This window comes from Coptis chinensis, chromosome 6 (assembly GCF_015680905.1).
Source record: "Coptis chinensis isolate HL-2020 chromosome 6, ASM1568090v1, whole genome shotgun sequence".
Taxonomy (NCBI): domain Eukaryota; kingdom Viridiplantae; phylum Streptophyta; class Magnoliopsida; order Ranunculales; family Ranunculaceae; genus Coptis; species Coptis chinensis.
Window position 1 is genome coordinate 69,573,943 of NC_141461.1, and position 16,510 is coordinate 69,590,452.

The 16,510-nt window shown below is 37.1% G+C and overlaps 1 non-coding gene across 1 annotated transcript; it reads left to right on the plus strand.

Annotated features, from left to right (window-relative positions):
* The first annotated feature begins 1,360 nt into the window (after window positions 1-1,360).
* TRNAT-UGU (transfer RNA threonine (anticodon UGU)) lies at window positions 1,361-1,432 on the plus strand. The gene has a single exon. It is a non-coding gene; the product is annotated as a tRNA-Thr (tRNA).
* The last annotated feature ends 15,078 nt before the right edge of the window (window positions 1,433-16,510 follow it).

Here is a 16,510-nt window from a genome sequence, read left to right on the forward strand (position 1 = left end):
AATCAATAAACAATTACAACACTCAATCGACTAAACTAAATATAATTAAAGTGTAGAACTTTACATAATCGAGGGTTGGTCGAATCGGCGAAATGTCGAGTTCAATGTTGAACATTGAAATAGTTGAAATAGTGAACACAATTACTGGGTTAATTAGCTAATCGGCCGAGTACTCGGGGAGTTTTTGAGCCCGATTGTGATCGGGGATTAAATTGTTAGTCGGGTCGGCTAAGCAGCGAGTACTCAATGATTTAATAGCCCAGATATAGGTCAAGGTCTAACAAAAAACTTCAATAAGAAAAAAAAAAGCACTTCAATACACTAGTTGTATTTTTTGTACGATTCGATATTTGATGCTCTTGTATGTTGCGAATAAATATATTCGAAGAGGTATTTAACTGTTTGTAATTTAGTCAATATATAGTTATTAGAAAAAAATACATTGGGCACTGTTAATATTTGTTTTATAGATCTATTAAGTCGGATATAATAGGTGGAGTGAATTGAATGTGTCAATAATAGATTTTCTGGAGATGGCTATGTGGCAAGATAACCATTTCAAAGCTATCCATATAATGTGTATCTTATTTTATGTGTATGGAGATTGAATGATTCAAATGATGGAGTGTTGTTTTTTTCAAACCATCTGTATGGAGGTTGCATCACTGAATTACATATGTTTCACCCTATTGTTAGTCGCACATTCCTTTGATGTACATGCTAACTTTGGTAGGTTTCGGGTTTCCATTTGATTAAGATAATGAAGAAGGTGCAGAGTGCATGTTGAAGGAGTGCAGTTTGTCAAGCGGCTATGCTATTCCTAGATGAACAGCTGATGCAAAGTAAGCAAATAGAAAAACCATCATTAAAGAGCAATAAGTGAATATCTGTGTGGATTTTATCATTTTCTTTCTCAATTTCAAGCATTTCATGAATAACTATAGTCAACGGTTTTCATTTGTATAATTGTATGCCTCCCTAGTCTCTAGATTGGATAAATTGGATCAGCTTGCCTTGCAGTCCTGCACATCCCATTTTACGCACCTTTTTCAAAATAATAATCAGTTGGTCCACCATATATTAAGCATTTCAGGATGAACTGGGTTGGGCCATTTTATATATTGTTCTGGGATTGAGTATTGTAAAACAATGAGTTGGTTTGGGCCATTATGTACTAACTCATTATTGAAAGATTGCTCACCAATGGCAGGACATATTCGATTCATGGAATCATGGATTGCTATGGATGCTGAACTCTAGCTTGAAGACTTTGCAATTGGGTGTTCGTTTGAACTTTGAAACATGGAATGGAATGTTTATTAAAAATCATTATAAACAATAATAGGCAAGGCAAACAACAGCCCGTATAGCTCACTGGTAGAGCGTCAGTCTTGTAAACTGAAGGTCTGTAGTTCAATCTTGCATGGGGGCATGTCAATACACTATATTTTTATAGTATTAAACACGATTAAAAAGCTGGTTGCTTTTTTGGGTAATCATAAGGCATAAGCATTTGTAAAATGTTTGAGAAAACCTAAAAGACATCCAAAAAGAGGAGTTGGTTCTAGTGTCACATTCTCTTCTATTAAAGTAAATTTTCAAAAATATAGGGTTAAGCTAGATCACCTTAGAGTCTACTTAACAGGTACCTTTCTACATCCACTATCTTTTTCATTCATAAAAACTCAAATTGTTATTGTTGATAGTGTTCATTTAGTAGGTACTGTTGATAGTTTGTTTAACATTAACGATCTTATATCTTAATAAAAGTATAGATGTAGGAAGAACTTCGATTCTCTCCTAGTGGTGTGGACCAGAGGTTCATATAACAACCAAGTCGCATAGTCCCCTCTCTGAAACACATACATTAGTTTTATAATATCTAGTGCAATATCAAAAGCACGGTTAGATAATTAGTCTAGTTAATAGCACATTGTACTCCTGAATCCTGAAGGTTGTTGAAATGATACAAAGTTTTCTTGAATTGATATCAAAATACAAAACTTGGATTTACCAAAAACATATAAGATGTCAGAAATGTTTTAGTAGTTCTCATTCTCATCTAGCTAACTAACACAAAGCTACATTTTTCATTCATATATATTTACCAAAAATAATTGAGAGGGATAAATTAAAATGAAAGGGCAAAGAAAGTATGATATACTTGTAATCCAAATTTTAGCAACTTGCAAAGTCGCTAACTGAAAATCGGTTATTCTCTGGGAGTTTTCCGTTGTGTTGAAGTCCTAGATTAAGCGACACATCACTGGTACTGATTCCAAATCTTTCAAGTGAGGACTCAATATCTGTATCAGCACCAGTGGTTCCAAAATCAACTTGAACAGTACTGCCACGCTGGTACCTGTCGTCAACTGCCATTTGGTGGTGACGCTGTGACTTGGTTGGTGACATGTCATTGTACTTGGTAGTGGTGGCTTTGTTTTCCAAGGAGCATTGTGTATTGATTGCATTGGATGAATGGTCGTTTTATGTAGCATTGATTTCAGATCTTTTGCCTATTGATTGCATTGGATAAATGGTGTTTGTGTAGGTCTCTTGACATGGGCTTACTGTAGCATGGTTCATTGCAAGGATGCAGAGAATTATATAAATATTGACCTAAATGGTAGTCTCGTGGAACATTTTCGTCAAGAGAATGGTTGGCAAATATTAGCTTTTCCCTTAACATTACCATTTATAGTGAAAGGGATCTTTGTTCTAGTAATAAAGTATGGCCTGACATTGTTCCCTACTTGGTAATCGTTTGGTTTCATGCCATTTATGAGTACCTAATCCTTCATTCCTAAAACTTTTGAATTCCTCTTAGCCATTTTGCTTCGAGCTACCTAGGCATGACATACCCTACAAAAGCTTGAACTGCAAGTTGATTGTGAATCAGGTTAAATACATACATCATTTCCAATGTACAGGAACTATAGCCATGCATTCTCAATGTACACCATGAACTATAGCCATTCCTTCAGTTCTGAAATCATTCCATGAGTGATGGTTCTCCAAAGTAAGCCTGCTCCGGCCAGGATTTGATGGTCAACTGGGAAGTCCTATGGTACTAACATAGTTGGAGGTCAGGTGTTATGTCTGTTGGTTTGGCTTGGATGAAAATCTATCTAAGTTGGACTTTCTGTCAGACTCTGTTATGCATCACTTGATTACAGCTTATTTAGGAAGGCCACTAAGCTAACCTTATCCCTCACTGAGAATTTTTGACATCAAGGAAAGATGCTCAGCTTACCAGTTAGGCTGTTTTATAGAACAACTATTTACGTAAATCATGTCGCATCACTGTTACATGGCAAAACAAATCTAATAGCCATTAATAACATCACTGTTGCATTACAAATCAAATTCCAAAAAAAAAAAAAAAAATCTAATAACCACATATAGTCATAAAGTAGAGTCTAAATGAGTTGATGCCGTCACCATAATTAGTAATACACAATTGACCATAGTAAAAAAGGAATGAAAAATACATACCTCAACACTTGAGAAATAATTCGAATCCGTTCTCAGAGTTTGATAAAGGGAAAATTATAACCTATACCTACTAATTTCTGCGTACCTATTTAATGTCTATCACATCATTTACCATGTTATCTACTCACTTATCAGGCTTAGAGAAAACAAAGCTGAAGATGAAAAATTAAGATTTCTTATAGTAAAGAATGTGGCGATCAGAATTTAATTAGCACTTAATCAATATCTAATACTCGAAATCCTGGAATGTCTGTTTCAGGTAGTTCGCCATGTTGACAAGATCAACTCATTCTAGATGTTACCTGATCAATTAATATTGCCAAAGACCTTTGAATACTATAGTCAGCCGCTTAATTAAGTTTCATTAAGTTAGAATCGAAAATTGGTAAATGCTTGCAACATCTGGGATCACTGCCTCTAGTATGATATCACCCTCTTTATAAGCAGATTATATGTAAATTCCATCATATACCAACACTGTTTATTTTATGAAAATCACAGGCTTTGAATTACATTTATCATCTGTTATTTCTCAAAACTAATGGTTGTAGTTTTGCTCTATTGAGTCTTTTAATACATCTATCAGAACTTACCTACAACTGCCAAAGATGAGTCTAATACTTTAATTGTACATTTGTCATGAACGAACTTTTCTAAAATTCTGCTTTAATACTATTTAACTTTTGTGCCATGAGGCAAATTCTTGTGTAATTTACGACTCTAGGTCTAGAATTATCAATCGGGTTGATTTTCATATAGGGTTTCGTGAAAATCTGCTCGGAGGGGTAAACGTAAAGTATATACTTACTTCAATTAGGGGAGACCTGCAAGGCTGCAACCCTGAGCTACAACCCAGTAATGAAACTGACTGACAATTTGACATTCCATGTGATGCCTGATTGGTCAAAGCTCAGAGGGGATCATTTGATTATTTGAAAGGCACCTAGCTAGTCAATTGGAATGTGACTGTAGTTCCAACATTTTATAAACACCAGTTGGAAGAAGTTTGTCCTAGATCCTGGCATATTCAATACTTGTGCTCGATTTTTTTTTTTGCAGGTAATGTGCAGCCCTATGAAGGTAATGTGCAGCCCTATGAGTTCATCCTTCCACCCTGCTTGGAAGCAGACACGTATAGCCAATATACTCTCTGGGAACTATTGCCAACCCAAGTGCGCATAGCCTTGGGTGGAAGTCAGATTTGAAAATGATAAGCAAGGCAAAGTTCAGGTGGTGGCTTCTCCACTGATACGCTTGACCAACAAACCCAATGCCACTATTGAAAATATTGGCAGCCCTGAAAAGATTATTGCCTCCTTAGGCCCCTTTGTCACTGGAAACACGCTTGATCCTGATGAGGTCCTTGAGACTTCAGTTGAAAAGCGTGGTGACCAGACTGTAGTGTTCTAAGAAATTGATCACTATTAACAGTAATAAATTGCTAAGATGAAAGATCAAGATTGAAATCGAGTTGAAATAATATTTGTTTTTGAGTAATAATATCGGTTACAGTATTATCTCTTTTTCTCTCTCTTACTTTTAGTTTTTCATTTTGTTGTAATGATCCCCAATGAATTAATCTTTTTCTTGCTAGTCTATTTATAGTTCTTTTAGAATAGCTTGGACCAATCCCCTCTTGACATGTGTCCATCCTCTCCTTCTTCCTTCCTTTTCCCGCTTTCCTGCAATATATCAATTGTAATACAAAATATCGATAATAACCGCCGAAATATCGAATTGACGATATTTGCCCACGACATTGCCCCCTCTCGAAACTTTCAAATTTCAACCTGCAAAATTTGAATACTTTGAGAATCTATCAGAATATAAACAGTTTCAAATTTTAAAAATTTCAAAAAATCAGGCGGTTACACCTAGAAATCTGAACAGTTATCACGAAATATTCACTATAAAAAGAGTTTCACTGCTTTCTCTCTCTTCACTTTCTCCCAAAAAGCTTTATCTTTCCAAACCCCACCACCATTATTGTCTTCAGAAAAGCTTCATTTTGTCTGTACTTGCTGTTACTTTCAACAAATTCTTCTGCACAATATCAGGTTAGTACTACAAAGTAACTTAACATGTTATTGCTTATTCCGATTCCATAGTTTCTTGAAAATATTTTAACTGATCTCACCATCTTCTTTTTTCTAGATTATGTTACTTAGCGGTTAGGCTTTGAATACTTGAATATTACCTGTGTACCCTTATACTAACTAGATTTTTAACACCAATATTTGACAGTATGGCTAGGAGAAAAACTTGTGTTAACTTTATACGTACTCTCTCAAAACAATCCTGACTTCGACATCAAGAATGTATGCGTTTGAGACACACCTCTTCACCTCGAAACCCGACATTATCATCTCGAGACACCGACACGTGCTTATTACATAATATATTATATACTTAAACTATATATAGCGATAGTAGCTCAGATAAAGGATATAATTCTAATAAAAAATTTACTGTTTTTAGTGATACCACCATGTCGAACGAAAGTACTGAGTCTGTAACTCGCATCAACTCGTCTGCTTCTGCTTAGTCATCCTAACGAATCGAAATCTGCGCGAACCGTAATGGCATGCCTCCTATTTGGCTGATGGTTTACCCTGCCATCCATTCGAGACTGTTGATTCTGACACCGATCGCGAGATTATTGATGACCAGAGTATTTGGAGTGGCGGCTTGAACCCCACCCTTGTTTTCTAGAAAGACCCAACTTACATCTAGTTAGAGCTGCCTATCAAATTCCAGACTGCGACCACCTTCGACACTATGCTGGAAGTAAAAAAGGAACTCAATGCCAAAGTGGTGAGCTCAACACCACCATTATCACTGTTGGACAATTGGTTGCCGGCTTACGCCTTCCCCTTTCTACCCTTGACCGAGAAGTACTGAACTATCTGGCCATCTCTCCTGGTCAAGGCAAAGGCAACTTCTGGAGATTGTTGTACATTTACAACTTCTACAATTCTCATCTTGAACTCGATGTCCGGTATTTGAAGAGAATTCGTCTTATCGATATCCAAAAACACTATTCCTTTCTTGAACGTTACGAGAAAAATAACCATGATACGAAAGTACCCAGTGGTTATTTTTATCCTAAGAAATGAATTGGCCGTGTTGGTATTATAAGGATAAACCGAGATAATGACTTCTGATGGCCATTATACCCTATCATTGTTTCTGGTCGGTGGGAATCACTTGAACTAATAGCAGTTCCATCTTTGGCGCACCCTATTTTTAACCTCAATGGTATGTTATCTTTCGATATCCTCTCCTTCTTTATCTTGAGCCTTGATTCTGACTTATCTACTATTGCGAGCTTATTTCAGTTCCTAAACCATCTTTGATGAGAAGTCTTGGGGAATCTGCTAGAGTAACAGATCTTCTAAAAGGCACTGATAAAGAGATCAATGTTCGAACTGGCGCTGATATTTATGGCAACCCAAAACTGATTGTCGAACTCATTGATATCGCCAACTATGTTGCTCCTTTATACTGCTTAAAGAATTCCGTTCTTCGAACTCAAGATTCCTTACTGTTTCGACCCCCACCTATGTGGCAAACGTCCATTAGTAGGAGTCTCTATTTTATTCATTTAATCGACAGGGCTAAAACCCAATTCTCAATATCATGGATCAAAGTACAGGCCCATTAACTCATGTTTCTAAAGGCTGAACCTTAGTCACATGTCTTGCCATTAATGTACGTTGATTTATGTCCAGATTCGTTCCTTATCAAAGAGATAATTATCAATTTGATTTATATTCTATCACAATTACTCAAGCTACAAGAATACTTGAGCTACAAGGATTCTCTACTCTATCTATATAAATACCAAACTATTTTTCATACAGAACTACGTTCTTGAGACTTGATCCCATTGATAATTTGGGTACGTAGGCAACCACAAGGTACAGTCTCATCATTCCCCCGATCGCCATCATTTTTCCAATTACTTTTCTACGTTCTTCGTCTCTTTTATCAACACTTGATGTTTTGATCATATCTGGTCGAAATATAATTGGCGCCGTCTGCGGTTCTTATGCAAAACCGACGATCACGTTCTATAAAAGTTATGACGAATACTCGACGAGCCTAAGTTCTCGATGCACTTACTGACGATCATCACGAATGTGTGGTTCCAGGTCAACCTGGCGGTATCGAACTATTCCCTCCTATTCCTTTTCAACATCCGATTGCATACGACCCGGCTACCGTTCCACCGATGCGCCAAATTATTCAGCACAAAGTTATTGCCTCTGATGATTCTTCGTCATCTGTTGCGGATAATGTCCGTCATATGTCTCGAGGCATTCTTGTATTGAAAATATTACACTGGCCTTGTTTCATGCTGTCAGACGTCTTAAGCTTATTTCAAAGAAGGAATAGTCGAAGTTTATACTTGTCGAATATCTGCTGCGCAAGTTTTTTCGTAACGTCTACGGATCGAGTCGCAGAATGGAAAAGTTACCTTAGCGTTTACAACATTGTCTCTGACACTCATATAATTAAACAGAGACAAACTTTGGTTTTGCTAATGACTGATTTTCTTATTGAAGATATTCCTATGTCGAAAGCATTACTCGATGAGGAAAACGTCGATCTCTAATTGTCATTACCTCCCGGGGGCGATGACTTGAAATATTTATCGGATATATCAGATACTTGCTAGATTTACACCGATAGTTCGCATAATAAGTCTGCCTCTGGTCTTGTTTGTGTCATCTTGAAGCTGAATGAAGACATAATTGAGAGGTCTCTACATTGGGGATTTGACGCGTCAAATAATATGGCCGAGTCCGAAACTGTCATTTGTGGTATGCGCACAACTCTTCAGCTGGGGGCGACTAAGTTACGATTAATTATTCTAAGCTAGTCATTAGCCAATTTGAATGATAATATGCGGCTCGTAATGATAGAATGGATGTTTATTTAGACTTCGTTCAACGAATTGCATGAAATTTTACATCTATCATTACTGTACAGTATCCGCGTTATGATGTAAGGCATCCTGATTCTATCGCATACTTATCCGTGGAAAATCAAGTCGTCACTGTTATGACAACACCGGATTAACCACTTATCTTTGTAAGATGATTCCAACGAGCTTGGCACTGATAATGTCTCGGTATCTACCGACGACGATCATGCAGCTGACGATGCTCAGGAATTCCTGATGACTAAAAGACTCTATCACAGCAGCACAAGTCTCAATCCTATCCTTCGTTGTTTGGGTAGAATGAACAATTTACTAGGCCTCGAAGGAATTAATTCAGACTATGTGAACACCTCCTCCGGGGAAGTCTCACTCACATAGCAATGACCCAATGGTATTGGTGGCCATACATGCCAAATGATGTTAAGCGTTTGTCCGAGAAGTGTGTGCCTTGTCAAACACATGATATATGATATGGGTCAACTTCCCGCGACGAAGCGTCATCCAATCCATAAACCTTGGTCATTTGCAAAATGGGGCCTTGACATTGTTGGTTTATTTTCGGCGACCCACGGCGATGTTAAGTTTCGCTCGTCGCAACAAATTATTTTACTAAATGAGCGGACAAAATTAACAAGTTGAACGAAAAACCTGAGTTCTAATGTTATAATTTTGTTTCCATGGCAACGTTACTATCGCCCCGACAAAATCTGACGAAATTACAACGTTTAATTTAGTCAGTCTAAGTTGAACGCTTTTACGCTCGCTTAGTCGTTATTATCGCTACAACAAAATCTGACGAAATTACCACGTTTGATTTCGTCAGTCTAAGATGAACGCTGTTACGCTCGCTTAGTCGTTACTATCACTACAACAAAATCTGGAGAAATTACCACGTTTAATTTCGTCGACCTAAGTTGAACGCTTTTACGCCGCTTTAGTTACTATCGCTCCGACAAAAATCGGCCAAAATTACCACGCTTAATTTCGTCGGTCTAAGTTGAACGCTTTTACACTTTCGCTTAGTCGTTACTATCACTACAACAAAATCTGGCGAAATTACCACGCGTTTAATTTCGCCGGGTAAAATGAACGCTTTTATTTCGCTTAGTCGTTACTATTGCTCGACAAAATCGGGCGAAAATTACCATGTTTAATTTCGTGGGTCTAAAGATGAATGATTTTACGCCGCTTAGTCATTACTATCGCTCGACAAAATCGAAAATTACCACGCGTTTAATTTCGATGGAGTCTAAGTTGAACGCTTTTTTCCGCTTAGTCGTTTACTTATCGCTATAACAAAATCTCGGCGAAATTACCACGCGTTTAATTTAATGGGTCTAAGTTGAACGCTTTTACGTTCGCTTAGTCGTTACTATCGCTACAATAAAATCTGGCTAAATTACCACGTTTAATTTCGTCAGTTTAAGTTGAACGCTTTTACGCTCGCTTAGTCGTTACTATCACTACAACAAAATCTGGCGAAATTACCACGTTTAATTTCGGCAGTCTAACTTGAACGCTGTTACACTCTCTTAGTCGTATTATCGTTACGACAAAATCTGACGAACTTACCACATTTAATTTCGTCAGTCTAAATTGAACGATTTTACGCTCGCTTAGTCGGTTACTCGCGCTATGTCAACATCTGATGAAGTTACCCCGTTTCGTTTCGTCAGTTCTGCGTCGGAGCATTTTTTCGCTCAATCTAATTTTGCAAGCTTAAAGTTAGTATTAGGGGAGTTTCATTCTATTTCGTGTCATCTATATAAATCAACAACATTGTCAGTTTTACACAAGTATGTTATCAGACATCGCAACTATATTCAATTGCCAAAACATACTTTATTTTTATTTTTCATCAAAAGAAGTTTTAGCTCTATGGTATTACATTCACACAATTACCTAATCAATTGTCTCTGTCAATTGTCTTACGATTGTTCGATTAAATCTTCATTTTCTTCTTCGAAATCTGCATTCGCATCGGTTAACTATTTTCCGCAGTCATTTTTTTTTCTAAGGAATTATGCCGATCTTTCTACGAAAAATTTTCCGAGCGAAAATTTTCGTCAGCGTCATTATTTTTTCTAAGGCATTTTGCCGATCTTTCTACGAGAAATTTACCAAGTGAATTTTTTTGACAACTTCATTATTTTTTCTAAGGCATTAAGTCGAACTTTCTGAGCGAAACTTTCCAAGGCTCGTACAACCGTCGTTTCTCTGTGCGGCAAAAATTCGCTTTACGTTAACTTTGTAAGCGAAAATTTTATTCAGCTTATTTATTTATTTCTCTACGGCATTGTGATCTTTCCGTTCGAAATTTTTCGTCAATATCTTTTGCTTGTAATTCCGCCATTTCAACCTGCGAAGAAAATACAAATATTTTCGTTAGTCTTTCAGACTTAACCAAAATTTGAAGCTAAATGGAAAAAAATACTGACATACCTGTTTCATGTTGTCGAATTTTTTTGCCACCGCTTTGTCATATTCTCCGAACTTTTCTCCGTCTTCTTTGGCAGCCCAAAATAACTCAATAATTGCGCAATTTCTTTGTTTAACGGAATTGCACTCCCGCAACTTAATTGTGAGTAAGCCATTACTACTTCATCTTCTTCGACTTTCGTTTCAAATGCATACACTTCGTCCATCTCAAATCTCTCGAGTACTAGTATTTTCCGTAGTTCTTTAAGTGACCATCGCCGTGGCATTGTGCGTTCGTTGTATCTGTCACATTCTTTCCACCTCACCAAATCTACGATCGTCATCGCGTCTTCTTCTTCTCGATTATATTTCGCCCGTATAGTACAGTCGTTTCTACCTGCAAAAAAAAAAACCGGGTCAGATTGTTCAAAAACCGAATTTGTTAACTTCAGTGAACCGGGTTAGTTTAAGGCAAAACAGGTACGGTGCCCCCCCTTCCTAGCGCTGCACTGTATCTTGTTTGGTTGTAACATGAACTTCTATATACTGGCGCCATCAGTATCGCCACCTCACCATCTTCTCCACCAGCTGATCTTCAGAGGGTCACTGCAAACAAACCAAAGTTAGTATTCTTTTGTTGAGGAACTTGTGTATACATGCCTGTCACATCTTGCTGTTTCAGGCAAGATGCAAAACGTTTTTTTTACAGCATTCAAGTAACAAGTGTGAAGCGAAGGACTTGAGCCTGATGGACAGTGGTGTCTTATATGTTTGGTTGAAAAAGTTTTTGAAGGCGTCCCGGATTGCAAGGAGTACCAAGGTCATGGAATCCTCAACATTATTTCTGACGTCCAACAAGTGCAGTCTATATTTTTTGACTATATTATTGTGGGTGGAGGCACTAGTGGTGGCCCCCTTGCAGCAACATTGTCCAAAAGATACACAGTGCTTTTAGTCGAGAGAGGTGGGTCACCATTTGAGGACCCCTTCATAATGGAAAAGAAGAACTTCTTGCGTGCTGCATCACAGGTCAATGAATTCACTTTGATAAAATACAAAAATTTGAATCAGAGGTGGGAGTAGCTAACTATAGAGTTAGAACATGTAGAAGGAACAAAAATAACAGGTACCTTATTTGATGAGAATGAGATAAAACATTGCTCTGCTCATCTGCTAGAGGCTGGAGATCCAAAAAGGCTTACTGTTCTTTTGAACGCGACCGTTATAAACATCATCTTCTCCCAAGGTAAATGAAAAGAAACCAAGAGAGAGAACAGAATCCGAAAATCTGCTAAAAGGAAAGTTATTTGTACATGGTCGGGGCTCTGTAGATTTTCTAAAGCTGAGATTGAGCATGCGATGAATTTTAGTAGGCACAAGGTCAGCTTTGGCGGTGGTAATACTGGACACGTCTACAAAGGAATTCTTCCCAGTGGGCAGGTTGTTGTAATAAAGCATATATTCAGGAAGTTCTTTGGCGTTGGTGGTGAAAATTCATAGTCTTTCTTCAATGTCTTCAGCGATGAGATGAAGCCCCATTTAATACTGAAGAGGGAAAACTAGATAAGTGTTCAGACTTATACTGTGGGTCAAATATTCTAGGCCACGTAAACTTGCTATTCAATTCCAACTTATCTTATATTGGACATAAACTCTAATTCTTCTCCAACTCCAACTTCATCTCTACTCTCAATTTTTATCTCTTCCGAACACTTTGAGTCCGATTAGTGTTTAACTTCCTTGTATTACTATTATTACTATATTTCCCCTACGTATATTTTCAACGGTGTAATACTAGTATCGCTATTCCGCTGGCATGCGTCGTCAAAATCAACTTTCATATTGTTACGTCATGCGTTTGGTACATTTTCGGCACTTAATTTCTTTTAAATTTTTTTTCTGTGCATCTTTTATTTTTTCGGTGCATTTTTCAACCATTTTTTTAACTACATTGCGTCCTGTATACGTTAATTTGACATTATGTCGTTTCCGATAAATTCACGAATTTTTTCCGATAGTCCATTTTCCTATCGTTTACGTTCACACGACACTTTCGTATATGTTAATTTGACATTATTTCGTTTCCGATAATTCACGAATTTTTTCCGATTGTCCATTTTCCTATCGTTTACGTTCACACAACACTTTCGTATACGTTAATTTGACATTATTTCGTTTTCGATAATTCACGAATTTTTTCCGATTGTCCATTTTCCTATCGTTTACGTTAACACGACACTTTGTTATACATTCCGCTTACTCTTTTCTTATTCCAAGTTTTCCTTGATTTTTCTTCTCTTCTTTGCCATGTGAACTTCGTTCGCATGCCAAAGAGGGGGCGGTGTTTCGACCCCCACCTACGTGGCAAACGTCCATTAGTAGGAGTCTCTATTTTATTCATTTAATCGATAGGGCTAAAGCCCAATTCGCAATATCATGGATCAAAGTACAGGCCCATTAACTCATGTGTCTAAAGGCTGAACCTTAGCCACATGGCTTGCCACTAATGTACGTTGATTTATGTCCAGATTCGTTCCTTATCAAAGAGACAATTATCAGTTAGATTTATATTCTATCACAATTACTCAAGCTACAAGAATACTTGAGCTACAAGGATTCTCTACTCTACCTATATAAATACCAAACTATTTTTCATACAGAACTACGTTCTTGAGACTTGATCCCATTGATAATTTGGGTACGTAGGCAACCGCAAGGTACAGTCTCATCATTCCCCCGATCGCCATCATTTTTCCAATTACTTTTCTACGTTATTCGTCTCTTTTATCAACACTTGATGTTTTGATCATATATGGTCGAAACACTTACCTTCCAAACCCTATCCCTTACAACCTTGTTCTTCTGAACAAACGTTACGAATGACTTTCAACTTTACTGAACTACCTGTTAATACTCCCCCATGTTATTTTACATATATGCAAACTGGTTTTAAAATTACTGCAGATCTTTTCCCTCAAATCAAACAAGAAATTCCTGACTTCTATAATTATCCTCTTTTGAATGACATATTTGATCAGCATTGTTTATGTTTCACAGATATGGCATCTCGTATTCCACAAGTCCCTGTCAAATCCTCAAAATTATTAGATAAGATTTTGAGCAAAAAGAAAACCACGGATGGCAGTTCTTCCCAAGCTCCTACTTCTTCCCGAGATAAAAATGTCAATCCCATTCATCATTCGAAGAAAAGAAAAGAACCATCCAATCCTTTGGCTCCACCAGCCTCTAAAATAAGCAAACCCATCAGACCTACTAACACTGCATCTATTACTTTACCTTCGAAAACTTCCACCCTTCCACCTAACACAAACCCCATTGCTTCTGCCTCTTCTTCGCCCTCCAGTGACTTTGAAGTTAAACTCGTTATGCGAGATCAAACCAACATCCAAAACAATGCTTCTCTGTTATCTGAACCTGCAGTACCCGGTCTTGGGGAAGCTCTTGTGACAAATACTATACTTCCTCGAGATAGGCGAGCAATTGCTGCAATCAGCTCCGATGAACGATTTCAACTTCTGTGTTCTTCTATTGAAAAAGTAAGTTTATATGATTTCCATTATTCTTATCTACTTATTTATTATTCATAAATCATATATTCTCCTTCTCAGGTCAAAATTGCTGTGGTGGGGCAATTTGATTATGAAATGTCTTGCTTTCATCGATATAAAGAAGAAAATGCTCAACTGAAGAAAGATAAACATCATCTTGAGCAAACTCTCGAGACCGAAAAACAACATTCTGCCAAGTTGAAGAAGTTTTTTGACGACACCTCAGCTATGAATGAGAAATTGTCCGCTTCTTATCAGTCTATGGAGAAAGAACTTACTCAAACCAAAACCTCCTTTGCTACTGAAAAAACTGCCTGGACGACTCGACAAAACAATCTCAAAGTTGAATTGGAAAAAGCCCATGCCCAAGTTGCTTCATATGCTGCCAATATGGAATATGTGGCTGAGACCATGAGAAGCTTACGGAGATACATTCCTGACGATGTTGCCGAAGAGAAAGGGCTAGATTCTGACACTGAAATCGAGTTGCCCTCCGAACCTGCTGATACCGATGCTGTAGATTCTACCCTTCATGTAAATGATGCTGTTAGGACTGGAGACCCAGAGATATCTACTCCACCTTTTAATCCTGACACTTTCATTAGTACTCCTAGTGCTGATCTCGACATCCTTCTTGGAGCAAAGAAAGCTGATTTGAACCCCAACGAGGATCTTACTCCACTTTAATTTGTTGTCTTATTACTCTGTCACTATAATCTTGATACAATGATCCATTTATTTTGTGTCCACGATCCCGATGACAAGCTTTAAATGCTGATTCTGATTTAAACCTTCTTTTGTAATCTTTCTAAAGCTCCTTTTGATATGTGAACAAAATATCTTTTTGCTTTCTATAGATTCCTCTTGCATATAACAGTTATGATATTTACCACCTTTAAACAGTAAATAAACTCCTTTTCTCTAACATGTATATAAATTTTAAACCAAGTTTCAATACCCCTCCAACTAAAAGAAGTATCGATACTTATCATATAATTATATATTTTTAAAACGAGTTTCGATACCCCTCAAACTAAAAGAAGTATCGATACTTATCATATATTTATATATTTAAAACGAGTTTCGACACCCCTCCAACTAAAAGAAGTATCGATACTTATTATATACTTATATTTTTAAAACGAATTTCGATACCCCTCCAACTAAAAGTAGTATCGATACTTATCGTATACTTAAAATTTTAAAATGAGTTTCGATACTACTCCCACTAAAAGTAGTATCGATACTTATCATATACTGAAATTTTTCAAACGAGTTTCGATACCACTCCCACTAAAAGTAGTATCGATACTTATCATATAATATTATTCTTTGGCATGCATTTATTATAACAATTAAATATTCTATTGACTCACACAGTACAGGCTCTGATAAGCACCCAAAACTGTAATATGAAACCCCATTGAGACATATAAATTTGGTTACTTATGTGTTTAATAATCATGAAATAAATATATTTTCGTACTTTTGCAGGTATTCGCAGTAAATATGAAAATATTGGTTAAACCTGCTTTAAAGCACAGGGAACGACGTATATATGAATTCTTCCAAATCAGTCATGTAAAGCCCAACAAATCCGTACAGAAGCATCAAACTTCCGAAGCTCTTACCTCTTGAACCAGGATTCCGAATGTGACAAGTGAGCTGCTCAGACAATCAAGGCGATGAACTCTACGCATATGCAGAAAGTTGTAAAATTGCCAAAAGACCGGACCGCCACTGGGCTGCACGTGGACCCACTATACGGGCCCGCAAGATTTGATGAGTCATCAATCATGGAGCATGTCAAGACAAAAATGCCAAATTATTGGTGCAAAGTTGACACATTGCATGTAATTAATTAGATTAGGTGTTAATAGTGAAAAAAATGCAAGGTGTCACTTTGTTTTAATGTGGTGGATAAAAAGGAAGTAAATGTGATTTGATGTTTCACGTGGGAGGAAATGAGATTTCTCTCAAATGGAGAAGAAAACAAAATAAGGGGGGGACACTCCATTTACTTCCTTGACTTATTTTCCTTTACCATGTATTATTTTAGTTCCTTAGTTTTAGATAGTTT